Source organism: Meleagris gallopavo, chromosome 7 (assembly GCF_905368555.1).
Source record: "Meleagris gallopavo chromosome 7, MGAL_WU_HG_1.1, whole genome shotgun sequence".
NCBI classification, from domain to species: Eukaryota; Metazoa; Chordata; class Aves; order Galliformes; family Phasianidae; genus Meleagris; species Meleagris gallopavo.
Window position 1 is genome coordinate 6679280 of NC_139410.1, and position 18162 is coordinate 6697441.

An 18162-nucleotide genomic window follows, 5' to 3' on the forward strand; every position below is an offset into this window, starting at 1 on the left:
AGGGCTGGGATGTGAGCTGGATGGCACACAGCAGCAGTGCTGGTCAGGATGGGACCCTGCTGGAGCCCTCCTCAGGAAGGTATTTTGGTATGGACCCAGCAGCTCCACAGTTCACTGGCTGTTGGCGTAGCTATTTAATTTAAGCCACAAAGCTATTTATTCTGTCAGAACACTGCGCTTTTATTAGCCATTTATTTACAGTATGTGGCATTCCCCACGTGCACGACCTGCTCACGAGCACAGAAGGAGGCTATTTATTTTGGAGTCTTGTCTAATTTACACTAACTGTGGATCAGGGACCCATAAAAAGGCTGGCAAGCAAAGCAGAGCCAGGCTGTGGGCTCTGGCTACATGGCAACGACAAGGCACTATTCATCACTCACCCATAAACACGCTGAGATGGCCATGGTCTGGGAGCAGATCTGGCCAAGGTGGGTCTGTTTTTTAATGCTTGCTGAACAAATAGGTGTGTGTTGGCTGCCTTGGGCTGCTGCATGTGCCTGAAAGTGACACTGCTACAGCAGGGAGCTTTTACAAGCTGCACGTCACTGCAGCCAGCCTCTTTGCTTTGTCCATGAAGACACAACTCCAAGTGCCCAAGGCAGTTTGGAGTTCAGTTTCCATCTACTGAAAGTATAGAAGGGGGAGAGGCGCAGCCACGTTTCAACCTATGAGAGCAAAAAATAAAGAGCATGATGACTAGGAACTGTTCTACAGCATTTCCTTCTGCAGCACCCCAAAGCATTCTCAGGGAACCCTGCAATGCCAAACTTCTGGGCACAGCAACAAATAATCATTGTTTAGCAGCCTTTTGTAATCCACCCAATGGTTTTTAAATAAACTGGATGGAAAATAATGGAGATTTCAGGCCCTGGAACCCATTACTCTTGCATGCCAAGAGCAATGTCACTAAGTGCAACAAGGACCCCGAAGTTAATGAAATTCCTGCCTGAGCAAACTTCTGTCATGCTGTTCAGTAAAATGACTTGTGCATCATAAAAGCAACATCACTCAAACTGTTAAAGTGCCCTCTGTGTAACGTAAGGCGAAGGCACAGGAGGAATATATTTGTTAAATTACATATAACCGGTCATATATATTTAAAATATATCTTTATTAGGTTACTGGAGGTTGTTGAGTTTAAAGCACGATGGTGAATTGATCAACTGCTGTGCCAGTGATAGAAGTCTCCCGTTTGAATAGAAGGCTGAAAAATTTTAACTGATTTCCATACAGAACAGCAATCCATCACCCCACCACGCCTGGAAAGACTCCATTTCTAGAGCAGCTTTCTGTGAAAGTGCTTCATTGACAGTCAAATGAATAAATAGCTCAACCACTTCAAAGTCCCCAAAGGAGCATTTGTTTGAAGAAGGCATTTTCGACAACAGCATCCACCCTGTTTCTAAAATTCCTCATAATCCTCCACACTGACTGAAGCTCTGTTTTGCGTGAGAAGAGAACTGTAGGGGAAAAAAAAAAAAAGCCTTCCAGACGGCTCTAATTAAGCTTTGTCCTGATTAAACACATATCCAGAGCTGGATTTTTGAAGTCTTACCCTCTGTCCAAGTGGAACCGGCTGCAAGTCGAATGTGGACTGAACTTGTGAGCTCTACTGGCCTTTGGATGTCCATGCAGGGGATGGAGTTTGGCTTCTGGCATCTCACCTGCTGCATCCTGCACTGTGCCAGAGGATGCACAGGACCGACTTCACTTCTGCTGGATGAAGGCTGGAAAGTCTGGGAGTGCATATTTGAAGGGCTGACTGACTCGTTTCACCTCCACTCTCCCCCTCCTTAAAGTTTTTAAAGAATTTAGCTGGAATTTATTTTTGAGATCAGCTACACGCAGTGCCTGTGAGTAATCTACCCTGGCTAACTCCAGGTGTCATTTATCATTTTCTCCGCTCCTTCGTTAATAGAGCTGCCCATAAAAGATCCAACAAGCCAGCAGCTTGTTGTGTCAGTTCACATCCATGGAGCAAGTGAGACCAGACCTTCATCTTGGGCATATTTGGAGCTTTCATTGCTTTTGGACCAAAACCCCCAGGACCAGCAGCAGCAGCAGCAGCAAAGCTGTTGTTACACACCAATCACAGAAACAAAACCATTCCCCTTGGAGAATGCTGGTATGCTGTTGAGCAACAAAGGTACGGAAAGCATTTCCAATTGCAGGTTGAAGGGAGGTTTCTTGGAAGCAATTACTTTGCACTTTGTTGTTCTGATTCACTGACATAAACTTGGAGGGCTCACTGTGTTTCTTCTCCCAACTGCAGCTGTCACCTCTTAGCTTACGTCTGGCTCCTGGCTGAGCATTGTGCAGACCCATGGGTGCAGCAGGGGCCTTGCAGTGGTCCTAATGCATCCCACTGAGAGGCAAGCACCCCAAAATCTCAGTACTGTGTGAATTGAATCTTAGAATACAACCATAGAATCCTAGAATGGCCTGGGTTGAGAAGGACCACAATGCTCATCCAGTTCCAACCCCCTGCTATATGCAGGGTCACCAACCACCAGACCAGGCTGCCCAGAGCCACATCCAGCCTGGCCTTGAATGCCTGCAGGGATGGGGCATCCACAACCTCCTTGGGCAACCTGTTCCAGTGCCTCACCACCTTCTGTGTGAAAAACTTCCTCCTAATATCAACCTAAACCTCCCCTGTCTCAGTTTAAAACCATTCCCCCTTGTCCTATCCACTTTGTAAACAATTATTTACATGCTCCCTGAGCTGTGGGTTACTGAGCTCTCTTTGCCCTCCAGCCTCCATCCTCAGGCACTGCCCTATTGCTTTGCACACCCATCCTATGGCTTAAAAATACGAGCTGTCAAGAACAGGCAGATGGAAAAACACCAGCAGGAGGGTGGCCAGCTGATGTCTTTAACACCTGTGGAGGTGTCAGCCTGGAGGATGGGTGGAGGGATGGACACCATGTGCCTGAGATCACAGCACAGCCATCTCACCACGAGCTCCACTCCCCTTGCAGGCATTTCTCCAACACACCATATTTTTTGCCAAGGGCTTAAGCCACTGGCAGTTCTTTTCACAGTCTTCTCCATCACCTCTGAAAATACCTGATGCTGATCTTGAGCAGATATCAGAGCTCAGATAATAGTTTTAAAAGGCAGAGGAAGGGAGACTGTCAAAACGGAAAGAAACAAGAGTGGGGCAGAAGTCTTCTGGAGAAGGTTGTGCACAGGTGGTGACAATTGTGGCCAGCACTTGTGATCTGGTGATGCCCCAATGCATGGCCAAGAGGTAGCTCACCCAGCCCACCCTCACCATGCCTCACAACCCATCTGCCTCCCCCTCTTTCTGCAGGGGACTGGTGGTGCCTCGCTTGTTTCCAACACAGTTGCCTGTTCTTCAAGGTTTGCCAGCAAATTATGAAGTCCTTATGAGCTCAATCTGCAGCTGAGTGTTAGGGTTAGTCCAAGCCCGGGGCTGATTCAGATGTGGGCTGGAAACGAGGGAAAGTGAGAAAATGGGTGTGTGCTTGTGTAGAAATGAAAAAGCATCATTGCTTCTGCCCCTCCCAATCACTGTCCCATTGCCCTACCTTGTATAAGGCCCCAGACGTCTCAGGAATGTCTGGGCTTGCGATGGCCCAGAGGGGCATGATAGCAGCCTTCCAGCATGGAAGAACTGTCATGAAAGGGCTGCTACAGGGAGCTGGTCGCAGCTGAGACATGCTCTGGGTTATGCCACCTCATAAAAACATTGAGAGTGAAGGTGTTAGGGAAGACTGGGTCTGGATGAAGAGCAGCTGGGCACACTGTGACAACTTGGTGTCCCCAGGCCCTGTCCACATCCCTGAAGTTATATCTACTGCTTCTCCTTGGTATAAATAAAGTCTTTCCTTCTCATCCTGGGCTATGTCTGCCCTGCACCACTGGAAAGCTGCAAACAGACCCATTTTGTGTGTCCAGCTGTGCAGCTTTCTGCCTCATTTACCTTCCTGCCCCAGCAACCAGAGAGCTGCAGCTCTTCAGGGCCGACTTTGGAGGACTTTGCAAACCGTTATCTCACGAGGGGTTGTTTTGCTCCATTCCCTTTTAAAAACAGTGAGCACATGTGGCATTCTGTGAAGCAGATGGCTGGCTTGGCGCTCAGGCTGCCTGGACCCATCATCTCCCATGCACACACACATACATGTGCTTTCAGCAGTGCTGGGGATCACGACCTTGCAGATGGTCGGGGCGAGCTCTGTGCGGGACAGATAGATGGATGGACGAGGGGAATGCTCCAGGTCATTCCGAGTGTTTGGTATTCCAGGAATCTGGGGGGATAAAGGGCTTCATCTTGGGAGGATTTGTGATGAAATAACTGCAGGAGTTTCAGAGGGGATGTTTCACACCTGAGCTGAGAGTCGGCAGTGTGTGGACACTGGAAAAAGTTCCAGAGAGGGCAGAGGAGGGGGTAAAGGTGGTTCTGGGGAGCATTGAGGTCATGGAGGGGGGTTCATTTGCTTTTCTCCTCCCCTCTCCCTTTGCTCTTGAGCTTGGCAGCCAGGGAGAGACGCCCAGACCAGATGTCCAAGGCTGCAGGATATGACCCTTGGCTGTGCCGAGCATTATCATCCTCTCTGCCCCAATCCCTAGGTCCCAACATCAGGGTCATGGACGGGTTGTCCTGATCTGGCCCAGATTTGTGAGGCTGGGTCCAGAAGGAGAGGCCAGCATGGGATGCAGCTGAGTGGGCTGCTGTCCAGGTGGGTGCAGCTGGAGGAAGTTTGTTTTGCAAAGCTGCTACTTGTCCCGAGGTTATTAAAGGCACGCTTGGTGCATTATCTCCTATTTGGGACCATGCTGGTGGGCCAACCATCACTGCAAAGCCAAGAGGAGGTGCTTTTGGAGCCTTTAATAACATAATTCTAAACAGCTCTGGGGTATATCTATGGCCTGAAGTGGGGAACTTGTATGTATGTGTACATGGAGAGATTATATATAATAGTTTCACAGATCACATTGCTTTCTTGTTTGTGTTGCCCTCTCTGTGTTTCATTCATTGCGTTGTTTTTCTTTTGCTTTCTGACTGCAGCATCTAATGCCACAGGGCCAAGACACCTCATCTTACCAACAGAACAATTAGCCTTTATTTGGTAAGAATTTAGAAACATTGCATATTTTGCTGTTGCTTTTCCAGTAGCTAATATCCCCTGTCTAACTACATTCCTTCTAAAATAAAAGAGTCACAATGCAGCACAGCAGGTGCCTGAGAGGTAGCATCTATCCCCAGCCTTCGGTATGGCTGCAGTGCTTGGTACAAAACCAAGGGCCCTCTTCCCATCCTCACTGCCAGGGAAATGAGATTGCAGGAGCTGGCCAAGACCCAGGGCTAAATGCAGCTTTGGAAAAGAGTTGAGAAGCTCCTGTAAATGAAACTCAGGGAAGAAGGCTGCCTCCGAGCCAGTCCTGGCAGAGAGGAACCTTCCTCTGAATGGGGCTTTTCCCTTGTGCTTTCCTTCTGGCATCCTTCTAATATGACAGCAATTAAAACCCCTGAAAAATGGATGGAAACAATTTGGAAGAGGTCTCTATTAGATTTGCTCTCATTAGCACTGCAGGCTATTTTTTCAGCTGCTAATTGACAGCTGCCTTCCATATGCAGCATCAAAAGCCCCAAGACATTACACCAGGGGTAATTTTAACCTGGTCTGTCTCTTTGGGAACATTGAGGACTACAAGAAGAGCAACATGGAGCACACCACAGCCAAGGGAATGCCGAATGCCTTGAGAAAGCCATGGGTCCCTCAAAACTTTAAGAGAAACCTTAAAGGAAGGGGTTTCCTAGACTGGGTTTTTTGCTCTAGGAGATGGAGAGCTCCTAGAGAAGCATAATTCTAGCAGGAAGGTAAAAATCCACAGAAGTGGGTTGGCCAGCAGAGCAGAAGCCAGGAATCTGTAAGAGAGACAGAGATGCCTGGATGGATGTTCAGACCCCAGGACGCCAGAGAGCGAGCAAGAGAGCTTGGAAACATGATGCAGAGCTGTGTGCTCGGGATATTTATGCAGCAGCAACCTTGGAAAGGACTGGAAAGCTAACAGCTCTGTATGCCAGGGTGGGCATTTGTTGTTTAAACAAATCATACATGAGCTGTTGGGTTTCCTTTAGCAGAGCCTTCTTGGCACCAGACCCAGACTTGCTAGGAGAGCTGGCTTCTATGGAAAGCACAGAAGATGTTCTCAGGTTTTGGCACAGGGTTACTTTTTAGCCATAAGAAGCTTCTATGCAGTTGAACTGGGACCTCCTTCCTTGGGTCAAGGATAAACCCAACACTGTGCCATAGCAGGGTACCCTGCATCTGGCTAGCATCGCCTTGGATGGAAGCTTTGCTCTGGCTTTTCTTCTAGCTGGAGACTGCCGTGCATTAAGCTATTAGATGGAGACGCTATTGCTCTAAAGAAGTCATTCCTTGGGCATAAGGAAACAATGATGGTTTCCCCAAACTGAGGGCAGGGAGTAATCTGAAACACAAATAACCACTACAGGCCACTGATGGCTCTGTTTCTATTCAAGATAAATATGTGAGAGATCAAGTTCTACAGCTAACTTAGCTAATAGTTGGCTACACAGCTGACATCTCTACATAAACTCGCCCCTAAATAACTGAGCTTCAGAGCTGCCCAGGAGTTCCCCACCGAAATAGCTCTTTGCGATAGACAAAAGCAATTTCTGCAGACTTGGAATTTTTCTGCAGGAAACTGTTTTGGAGAGTTCCATTTTCCCTTGGGAGCAAACAGCAAAAGAGCCCACAATCCTAACAACATTAAATTTCAGTTGGGTTTCCTTGGGATGAAAGCCCTGCAGCTTAACCAAGATGTTGAGTTTTCGCCAGTGTACAATGAGTACAGCATTAACCAGAATCCCTAAAAATGTGGCCTTGCTGCTATCCATAAGCTGTTATCCTGGCTACATTCAGACTAAGTTTCCCATCATACTTTCCATATTCCCACTTACCTGGGTGCCATAGGCTATGGACTAATGGTTGGGACAGATATCCTTGAGAAGCCTATCCATAGCCTTGAGAAGACCAAGATCTACATCTAAATCAGTTGAAGGTTACAACACAGGAATCACATATTGGTCCAATATAGATGCCAAGTAGGAAATTACTGTTATTTTGAAAGATATAAGCAACCAGCAACAGGAATAGGAATCAGAAGACAATGTTTTTTGAATACAGATGGTTTCATTTGGTGTACAGGAGCACAGGATATCATTCCTCCACTGTGTACATGTCCATATGGATCAGTTAAATGGATTTAGGATATGAGTTCTCTGTCTTCTAGATATCTTGGTGTAAATTCCCATATGGATGTTTTTATCCTGATACACAAGTACCTTCTTCTGTGCAGATAATCTCATTTGGAGGGATTTAAAATGAGACTCTACTCCTGCCCTGGAATAACCATTCTTCTGGGGGAATCTACCCACACAATCCAACTGGGTTATCTGCCAGCATAAGAAAGAAAAGAGCTTTTGGAACTATGCTATGCTGGGCTGACTCATAGCCCACTGACCGTTCCTTAGTGTCCAGCATGGATATAACATGACAAGTGTGCTAAAGCACAAGCCCTTGCAGGCAAGGGACCTTAAGGTATGACTTCATTGTATGTTGTAGTTCTCCAAACATGAGACTTTATAGGACATGCCATGGCTTTTGCAAAAACACAATAATAAGGTGTAACCTGAAAATCTTACTAGCTCTCACTTGGCACTTGGTTAACTCTGCTCTCTAGCCACCAGGAGCAAGACCATCAAGTCTAATTGTCTACTGAGCCTCATCACCAAACCACACCTCTCAGTGCCACAGCCATACATCTCCAAAGCACTTCCAGGGATGGGGACTCCACCACATCCCTGGGCAGCCTGTTGCAGAACCTGAACAGCTGTTCTGTGAATAAATTCTTCCCAATATCCAATTTAGCTTGAGGCTGGATGGGTAGCGGGAGAAGGACTGGGCTCTGGCCCCATGTCCATTGCTTGTGACCTTGGCGGGACACCACGAGGTCGTTTTCCCATCTGTGAGATGGGGACAAGAAAGTGTCATCCTAGAGTTAGCTGGGTTTTTAATAGAGGCCTCTGGCTGAGATGTTGAAACAGCCCAGGGGATTGAGAAGCCCATTTATTCTGTACAATTCAAAGCAGGCAAATGACTCAGATTTCCTTGACACTTTTGAACATTAAAGTTAGAAAAAAGCTTTTTCTAAAGCATTTGTCTTGAGGGAAGCAGCCATTGGAAAAATGAGTCTTTCTTTTTCCAAGTACAAACGAGCAAATTACCAGTGGAGCCAAAATGGGGTGGGTTTTTTTTTTGTTTGACTTTTATATTGAAACACATCAGATACAGATCTGAACATCAACTGCTCTGCATGCAATATTTGTGGTAGGAAAGCAGCCGATGCAATGGTCAGAAGGAAACATTTTGACTATATGGGATGGAAATGTTTCCATAATTTCCTGTTGAAACTGTAGGTGAAATCAATACATCTTCCCAAAATGTTTGGATTTCATTAAATTGCCATTGTTGGCCAGCTCCAATAGCAGCAACAGTGTGGGTTTGGTTTAAGCAGCCAATCAGACAGAAAAAATTTTCTCCAGCATTGCCACATATTACTTCCTAGGTTTGGTTAGGAAGGGAGTGAAGGACAAGACAGAAGAAGGTCATGGCAGGATGTGGCCTGTCCTAGGCTGGGGAGCAGGGAAAGCTGCAGGAAAGCACCTTGCAATAGGGCCAGGGATTGGGATGCTCCAGTGCAGGTTTGTAATTAATTGCGCCATTCTAATTCAGGGCAGCTGAAATCCAGAGGCAGCAGAGGGCATTTAATGGGCAGTAGCAAAGCACTGTGAAAAGGGAGACTGGGGAGTGAGGAAGACAATAAAAACGAAGCAGAAGGAATGCTAACATTTCTTGGCTTTTTATCCGTATGCCGAAAATATTTGATCCCACACAGGGGCAGAGAACTGAACTGTATAAACTCTTCCTTCGCTTCCAGCCCTGTTTTTAAAGGCAAAATGGATACATCTTGTTTTCATTCTGACTTTTACAAAATCTGATATGGTTCTACAACTTCATTAAAAAGACATTTGGAAACAAACAAACACAAGGCTTGACCAAAATCTTTATAAGCTAATTTCTCTCCTGGAAAGATTTCATTTTGACAAAGGGGAGTTTACCAAAGGGGAAAAAATAAATCACTCCCTTGGAAAGCGTTCAAGCTGCTCTTGTTTTCCTCTGCTTGCTGTTTACTGCACTCTCAGACATAGCGGGAACACCAAGGCTATGCTTTTAAATCAGTGCCAAGTTGACCCCTTACCCCACCTATAGACCTTGTGGCTGTGAAGACAGATTTTAACCCAGGGTTGGTGTTGGCTGAGTGCAGTAACACTTTACCCAAGTCTTCACGCGTTATTACTTCCTAATCAAAAGTCCATGGCCAAGTAGAATCCACAGTAAACCTTCCCCTCCAGCCAGAATGGGTGATGGTGATAATTAGTTCTCACCTGAGATATTTTTTCTTCTGCAAGCTGTTGGTCCGATGTATTGGAAACCCTAAAAAATAGAGAGGGAAAAGGAGACCAAGAGCTCCACTTGCTGATGTGAGAGAAGCCAAACTGGGATGGATCACTTTCACTTGAATACAACGTTTTTAAAAGGAATTTGTGAGAGAGATACGCAGGGGGAAATTCCTAACAACATAAAAGGGAAGAAGGGATGGCTCATAAAAGAGCGATTCCCTCTGTTTTTTTTGGCAGCCCAGCCAAGCTCCCCAAATGCAAGGTTGTAAAAGGACTCCACGCTGCTCAGAAGACAATAACAAGCAGGTGTTATGGAAAATGACCCTTCCCTGGGCAGATTTATTCCTGCCATCTCGTCTGCTTCTTAAATCTGTTTCCAATGAGCAGATGCAGCCTTAACCTCGAGTCCAACAAACGTGTACAGGTGCTGTGTTTTGTGGTGGAGCTCGTGTCCCTCTGCCAGCTCAGTGCCAACAGGTGTCACGCCATGGACACCTTCCCACCACCCCTGAGCTGAGCTCCTCACCATCTGGGGCATCCAGCCACCAGGCACAAGAGTCTGTATAGAAGTCAGCAGCTTACCACCAAAAATAACGATGGGATGAGCATGAGTTCCCCAGATGTCATAAGTACCTTGCAGCTTACAAGGGTCTCAATCATTCCATTCAACGGGGACTCTATCAGCTCCAAAAATCAGAAAGCATATTTCTCTGCTCTGCCAATGCAAGTGTAAACATGCTGAGATTTCTCCTACAAAGAAGCAGCCAGCCTTGCATAGAGGCTGGTTTTGAAACTAGCTCTTAATTTGCCTACATGCAAATGTTGAGGTGCCTGCCATTCAGGCACATCTTCAACCCAATATGAATAAGAAACATACAAAACAGAAAAAAAACAAACAAAACAAAACAAAAACAAAAAACAAACAAACAAAAAAAAAAACCCAAAATGTGGTGGTGGGGAATATCCTGTCCTTGCACTGTGCAAAACTCGGTTGTATTAGGCCATACTAATGAATGGAAATCTTCATAATCTAGTTCCTTTTTCTTTATGTCTGAGTTCCATGTTTTCAAACAAAATGTAGCTTTAATTGGAACCAAGAAAGGCAAAGACCAGCCAAAATTAGCAACTTTGGCTTGGATTTGTGCTGTTATTTTCCAATAGTCTCTCCTCAAAACCACAAATTAGTGCAGTGTGACTTGAAAACAGGCTTTGCAGATGGGATTCCGGTGTGGGGATTTTCATGCAGGCTAAAGGTGAGTCCTGCAACAGAGCAACAGGTTGGGGGCTGGTTTCACACCTCTCCTTCCCTCTTGCCCAATTACAGGCCTCCCCAATTTTCGCTTTCAGCTTTTCTTGTCCTCCATCCTGGTTTTTCCAATGGCAATAACCTACACCAGAGGGAGAAATCCTCCTCAAAGCTGAGTGCTTCTCTTCTCAGCTTTCTGGGATAGATTTCCAACCACTTCCTACTCAGCCTGGGCTGCTGATTGTTTTCCTGCAGCCTGTGGGGACTCCTTGTTCATGTGCAAAGTGTCTCCTTCTACAGCTGAGCAGTGGAAATAAAATAATAACCTGAAAACAGAACCCAAACCCAACCACAAAACACTTCTTGGAGACTTTTGCTGACCATAGCATTTCCTCAAGGTGGGATGAGGAAACGCAGAGAGGCTCCTGGTGGCACCTCCCCAGTTTCTCTGCAATCAAGAATTTAAACATTTGTTATCCCCCACGTTTGGTGGTTCTGGTTCAGGTTCAGGTTCAGCTGTGAGCCAAGTTCAACTTCTGCTGATGGGGAAAACCCTGCGGTGCAGCCTGTGCTTGCTTTGACTTGTTGCACTGATGTTGCTTTTTGCATAGGCAGGAAATCAAGCATGAAGGTGCTCAGCCCCTCGGCATCAGTCTCTTTTCCAGCAAACAGCCCTAATCCTCTCTGCTTGACACAGTTTAATCTGGTTGACACAGTTGCTAAGATTGCACTCAAGTCACATTTAAGCGTGTGCTTAAGCATTGCAGTGTACTTAATGTTTGCACAAAGGTGTTGTGCAAGAGCTACTCAATCCAGGTCCCATCATTCCTGAGGATTTATGTGCTGACAGAGGTTAAATAGATGGAAAAGAAACCACTGGGCCATTGAATCTAGAATAAAGCAATGATAGCACCTATAAATTAGAGCAGTAAAAGATTTGGACAGAAACAGCGATGTTAATTGCTGCAAGCTTGGCTAACACACCCAGATGTAATGAGGGTGGGTTTTTTTTCTTCTTCTTAAAAACAACCAATTTCTGACATTCTGATCTTGCTTTTTGCTGAAAGGGGTAAGAACCATTTAGGGCTTTAAAGCAATGAAATGGTTTCATAATGACTAATCTTTGGAAAACACGGAAAATTTTGTTCAAATAAACCAAAAGGCTGCAGTAAGCCTTCAAACAAAGTCGAAATTAATCTGTCAGAAAAGTTCTCTTTGGCTCCAAGAACTCACGGAAATGAGGAAATTTAGAGTTTGGAACAAAAAGCTGAATTATTACCCCAAGGTAAGTGGTTAATGAGTGCTAAATATACATGTCAAGGAAAGATATACAAACTGAAAGTGGCACTTCTCAGAGATTATGTAGGGAGGGAATAGCGATAAATTGAACCCATCAAGCTGCCCCTTGGTACAGGCCAGCATCATTAGAGCCAGCAAGCTGCAGTCCTGCTCCCATGGCTTTGCCCATTCCTCCTATTCTCATCTCCCTGTGCCCACAGCTGTCCTTTGAATCCTACCTTCAAGGCAGAGTCCCACAGGTGGTGGCCTTTCTGCTCCTGTTTGTGTGTTTTTATAGGGGTGAGGAATGGGTTGGAAGCACATATTGCCTTCTGTTGCTGGCTCGGATATCCCAGCTGCCATTGCATGGGCTCCTTTGAACTGTGATTTATCTGCAGAGGAGTATGGGGGGATGCCCCAGTTGCACTGTTTAAACCAGACCTGCCAACCAGGCTCTCCTTTCAGCTCCCTTTGCCCTGAGACTAAACAGGTTTGGACTTAGCTGAAAGGCATTGCCTGTGCCAGGGATTTGTCATCTTTTGAGCCTGGGGGATGCAGGACCCCAGCACAGGCACAGCTCCCGCTTGAAGGGGCTAAAGAACCTCAGGCATTGTTTATTTTGGATGTTGGGAAATGGTAATAAATAAGGCCAAAAAGCAGCACGTGTGAGCACTGAGTCAGCTTTGGACACCAGCAAGAGAGATGATCTCAGAGTGGATGGGACCCCACTAGGGCGGCGGGGCAGGTTGTCACATCAGCCTCCAGGGGACATCTCACCCCAGACACAGAGCCTTATGCTGGGCTTTGGGACCCTGATTTCATCCAGCTGCTGTCTTGTCCCTAAAGGAGCATTTTTACTGCATTTGGTTTTCAGTTATCTGACGGATGTGGTGAAAATCGCCTTCCCTGTGAGCAATTTCCAAGCTGGACAGGGTGCCCTCAGGCTTTTAACTTCTCCTTCCGACCCTCCAGATTCCATTCATAGAATAGCTTGGGTTGGAAAGGACCTCAAAGATCATCCTGTTCCAAATCCCTGCCCCTTACCTCTGGGCACCTTTTGGCATTGCCACAGAGCATCTCCTGCAAAGTGCTGCCCATGGGTGTCTTCCAAGCTGATGACTGTTTCTTGGGTAATCCAGAAAATATCCCTCAGTGTGTCCCCATATAGACTGCCTGCAGCTGCTCTGCTCAGCAAAGAGATGGGAAGCGTGAGAAAACCTGAGCTCTGGACTCAGGTTTCACAGAGCTGGGAGTGAGAGGGCCATGAGAGGGTGGGGAAAAGCCACCCAGTCCTTTAGATATTCATGAAAAAGGAGATGGAAGGAGAAATGCTTTACAGCCTGGACTGGGAGGGACTGAATGCCCCAGCTCCAGGAGCACAGTTGTAATAGGGGCATGAAGTTGAAGAAAGGGATTTGAGGGATTTAACCTGCTCCTGCTTTATTGAAATCATGGGCAGCCTGGAAAGATACTTTATTTTATTAAGAAAGGTATGAATGGGGAGAAAACACTACTCACTTTTCACAGAAGGGACACACTGGATAGAGAAGAGCATATCTAGTGGGGAGAACCACGAAACACCCACCCATCAGCCCAGCTACCTTTTCCAGCATAGCATCACTCTGTTTCTTGCTCAGAAAATCCTACTTAAAAGCTTAGTGTGGGATGTTGTAGGTAATTATGTTTACGTGGAGGTTATAGAGAAAAGGGATGGAAAGCAGCCTGCCAACACATTGCTATGTGTTTGGTATCCCTCCCTCCCTACACTACCACTGCCTATGGAGACAGGGATGAGGTTGGGGTGCTCCAGTCTGTGCACATGGGACAATCTCACAGCAGCATCACGATGCCATCCTATGGCTGTGATGTGCTTTGGATGTCACACGGTGCCAGGCATGGGGCAAGAGATACGATTCAAGCCAACCTTTTGCTTCTGCCATGTATCCTTTTTTTCCCCATTAAACAGGATTTTGTGATTACTATAGTTTTCTGCTAGGATGAGAGTCTTTAGCAGAGCGACCAGATGCGTTTAGTGTTTAAAAACAAGAGCTGTGAGCCTGCACTTCTAATTTATGGACAGGATTTTACCAGTTGGATGAGCTTGTGTTGTTCTCCTATCCCCTCCAGGCTGAGGACCCCAGAGTCAGCCTCTGTGTGAGCTGCAGCTGAGCAGATGTGAACAACTCACATTTTAGGAGAGGGAGAAGAAGCGTCCTGATAGTTACAGAAAAGCAAGGGGTGGAGGATGCCACTGCAAACAACGTGTTTTTTTGGAAGGGGCTGACCAGGATTCGTTTGGAGGCCAAAATCCCTTTAATCAGTAGGCTGCATTTTCTTCCCCTGCTTTATTTCTTGTTGCATGACAACGTGCTTAAGTGGAAAAAGCTATGGGCAGACCATGATAAACTGAGTCTCCTCCATCTTTCTTCCAAATCCTCCAGAGGTATTATTTCATCCTCCTCATGATACAGAAATAATATTTACCTCAGCTGCAGCCAAAATACAGCATCCGCAGTGCAGTGCATGCGTGCACGTCTGTCACACATCTGGATGCCTGGGATGATGTAGAAGAGTGCAAATGCAGCCCTGTAATGTGAATCTAGCAGGAATAGCTGGCCACCACCCAAGGAAAATGGCCAACCCGTCAGTGTGGAGTGAAGGAGGCGGTCAGCCCTCACCCCATGCGCTCACACCGTGCCTGCCAAAGCAAACTGCCTGCCCTGACCCTGCCTGAGATTCCCAGCACAACCACGGTTCTGTAAGCACGCCACGGCGATTCTTGAGTTATCTCAAAACACAAATAAAATCAGTGTGATGGGAAGGCCTTAAGATGGAGTGGTCTGTGCTGAGCGTTTCCCACCTCCTCCTCACAGGGAGGGATATGAAGCTCCCAGGCTTCTTTCCCAAGGTCTGAGAGCAAACGCCATGGACCCACCTCCTCCCAATGCCTTCCACGTAGAAATACATGGCTGCATAAGATCACGGTCCCATCACCACTTAGTTCTGCCTATTTCCCTCAATTCTCTCAAGTAAACACAATCCTGGAGCATATAATGAGACAGTAAAGGCATCTCTAGAGAGACAAGAGGTAAACACAGGTATTGCTGGAGATTTTCCATTTTTTAGAACCTAAATTTCTCATTTTTTCCTTGAGAGCATGGGACTTTTTCTTCAGTGCTTGTAGATTTCACTTACAGGAGTCTTTTAATCTGGTAGAGAGGCAGGCAACAAAATCCGAGCCAGTCTGACAGGAAGGAATTATGCAGCAAGTTGATGTGATGGAGCTCTCTTATAACCCAGAATGGTTATTTTGACCTTGTTTGCAGGCTGAAAGAGAGAAAAAGAGAGAAAAAAAAAATTATAACAATGTGATAAATTTGGTCTGAGTGTTTGGATAGTTTGTCAGATTAGTAACTCACTCTGGACACATAATAGAAATGCTCCTACCATTTTGTAGCCAGTAATTTTCTTCCGTCAGTGTAATAATTATTGTGCTTAAGAGATGTTTGGGAAAAGGAGAAAAGTCAACAAAATGAGGTGTCAGGCTGAGGACAGCTAGGCTCAGGTGACAGTTCTTTGAGATGTCCATAGCCTGTCCTGGTGGATACTAAACCACCTTGCCCGTGCCTGGTTGTGTTGAAACGAGGCCAATGATTGCTTTGATTTTAGCAAGAAGTAATGCTTAACTCCATTAACTCCAGCTCTTGGTTTGCTCAATCAGTCACATTCTCCAACGATATTGGCATGACTGGTCAGAAATAAATCCAGCAAATATTTTGAGCACTCATTAATATTTGCCTTCTTGCCACCGAAGACCTCTGGACAGGAGGCAAGAGACATGTTGATTCATGCAGAGTCTGCAGTTAAAATGGAACATTTTGGAGGCCTTCAGATGTTGGTTATTGGGAAATCAGTAGATTTGCAGACTACTGGGAGGTTCTTTAGTAAGAACTATTGGTGATAGGCGAATGGTTGGACCGGATGGTCTTATATGTCTTTTGCAACCACAGTGATTCTACAATTCTCTGAACAAAAACTTCAGTGGGTCTTTGGTTGCTCTTCAAGAACCAAGATTGGAGGCAAACATCTCAATTTTCCAAAGGTAGCTCCCACAACCACCTCCTCCACGTAGCTCAGAGATGTCTCTACTTCTCCTTGCCAAACCTTGGGCTGGTTTCACAAGAGCTACGTAACCATATCAGTGGGAATTAATGCCCGTCTGTTTGAGGCATACAGTGCAGTGCTCTTCATAAACACAAAACTGCTAGCTCACAACTGGGCAGCAAAGGAATGGAATTATGAAGAGCAAATGCTAAAATGCTAAGAAAAAGAATTTAATATCACAGCTGGTGATTTTCTAATTAAAAAATCTGTTGAGGAAAAAGAACACAGGAAAAAGCATGCAGTAAATCCACACTAATTCTTTGCAATGACTCAGTTCCTATAACTTGTGAATTAGCTAAAAAGCAAAATAATGGATCATAAACATGATTCTGTCATTGAATAACTGTAGCCTGGTTTACAACCATTCTTCCCTGAATACAATTTTACTTTGCAAAGCAGAGATGGCAAGAACAATACCCTTAAGATGAGAAAGCCTACACAATTCTGCAATTATTGTTGTTTTTTTTTTTCCTCAGTGAAATGAGAAGTATTTGTGGTTTTTAGGAAAGAAACAACATATCGTAGGTTATCACTGCTAGTTAATACAGATCTCATTGGGCAGTTTTCCCCTGTAAAGTGATGTTCTGTGAAGCTATCCTGCTTTCTGAGAGCATTGCGTTAGTACCTTTGATTTTATCAGAGTATTTTATCTTCTACGTTGAAGTTTTATGTAAACTTACATAACTCATATTAACATAATATAACATAAATCCACCTATTTTGATTGGTGACTGATTTTCTTTTCGCTTTAAAAATCACCGTGCAGGCAAATTTGATTTTGATACTCCATTCAGGCACAAAAGGAAAACAATTTTTCCTTCAAGTTTCTTTTCAAAATAAGAAAATTTGTATAAAAGACAAAATCTGATTCCCACGTGTTTCTTATTTTTAACATGATGATGCCTTCAGTATGGCGTATCTTCACATCATGCAAGATGATTAATTCAAATTGGCTCAGATAGGAACAGTCCATGAATGCTACGAGCTAGATGGAAGAAAAAGCAAAAAGGCAACCAACAGAGTATGTTGTTGGCAGAGCTGTGGATTCCATAGGGAGGTCAGAGTTAGGTCTATTTTTTTTTTTTTTTTTTTGCCATGTCTTTATTAATGACATGAAAATGCAACAGGATACAGTAGTAAAACAAGGAAAGGGAAAAAAATTGGAAAAAAATTGCTAATGCAGCCAATAGCAGAAAAATAGTATTTCTACGAGGTTACTACTTAGATGACACCTGAAAAAGCATGTTCCTCTTTGGGCACCCAACTCTGTAATTTGGAGGCAGTTCATAGAAGAACAACAGCGATGGTGGAGATGGAGGTGTTGAACTTGGCTCAAGGAAAGATTGGCTGGAGTAACAGGCTGTAAGCGCTTAAAGAAAACAAACTCCCTGGGAGAAATCCTGACCTTGTCAAAGCTGATGTTGAGACTTCCATTGACTTCAGTGTAGCCAGGATTTCACACCAAGGAGAAAGAGGAATTATTTGGTGGTAGGGAAGGCTACATGCAAGGGATACAAATTGAGGAGGCGAAATATGAGTTTGGTATCAAGGGAAAACAGGGCAATAGATTTCAATTTTGTTTAAAGGCAACAAAAAAAGGGTGCCAGCAAAATGCTGCAGAAAGAGCCAACCGCAGTTTCGTAATCCTTTAATTAGAACAAGGTTAAATAAAACTAGTGTTACATATTCAGCTCTGAAGAGTGAGGAAAATTGAATGCTAACAAAAGCAATGCTACACCCCCTGCAGCCAAACTCCCAACTGTAGCAGGAGGCAGCGTCTCCCCAGTTTAGACACAGATGGTTTTATATGAGAAATGTAAATAAGACATTACCATCTGCTTAATAAAACACACATCTAAGCTAGATTTTATGCATATCCCCAGATGTAAACATTTAAATATACATTTTTTTTAAGCCTTTAAGATTTTCATCTAAAATGGCCAAGAAGGAAGAA

At 45.0% G+C, this 18162-nt stretch overlaps 1 long non-coding RNA gene across 7 annotated transcripts in view; it reads right to left on the bottom strand.

Annotated features, from left to right (window-relative positions):
- Positions 1–18162, bottom strand: part of LOC116216789 (uncharacterized) — an 84076-nt gene that overhangs the window by 1073 nt on the left and 64841 nt on the right. For 4 of the 7 annotated variants that reach the window (XR_014884391.1, XR_014884392.1, XR_004160247.2 and 1 more), the window contains one exon: positions 384–15371. This is a non-coding gene — a long non-coding RNA (uncharacterized LOC116216789). The remainder of the gene's footprint in view (positions 1–383; positions 15372–18162) is intronic. The other 3 variants (XR_014884390.1, XR_014884389.1, XR_014884393.1) reach the window with 3 other exon arrangements.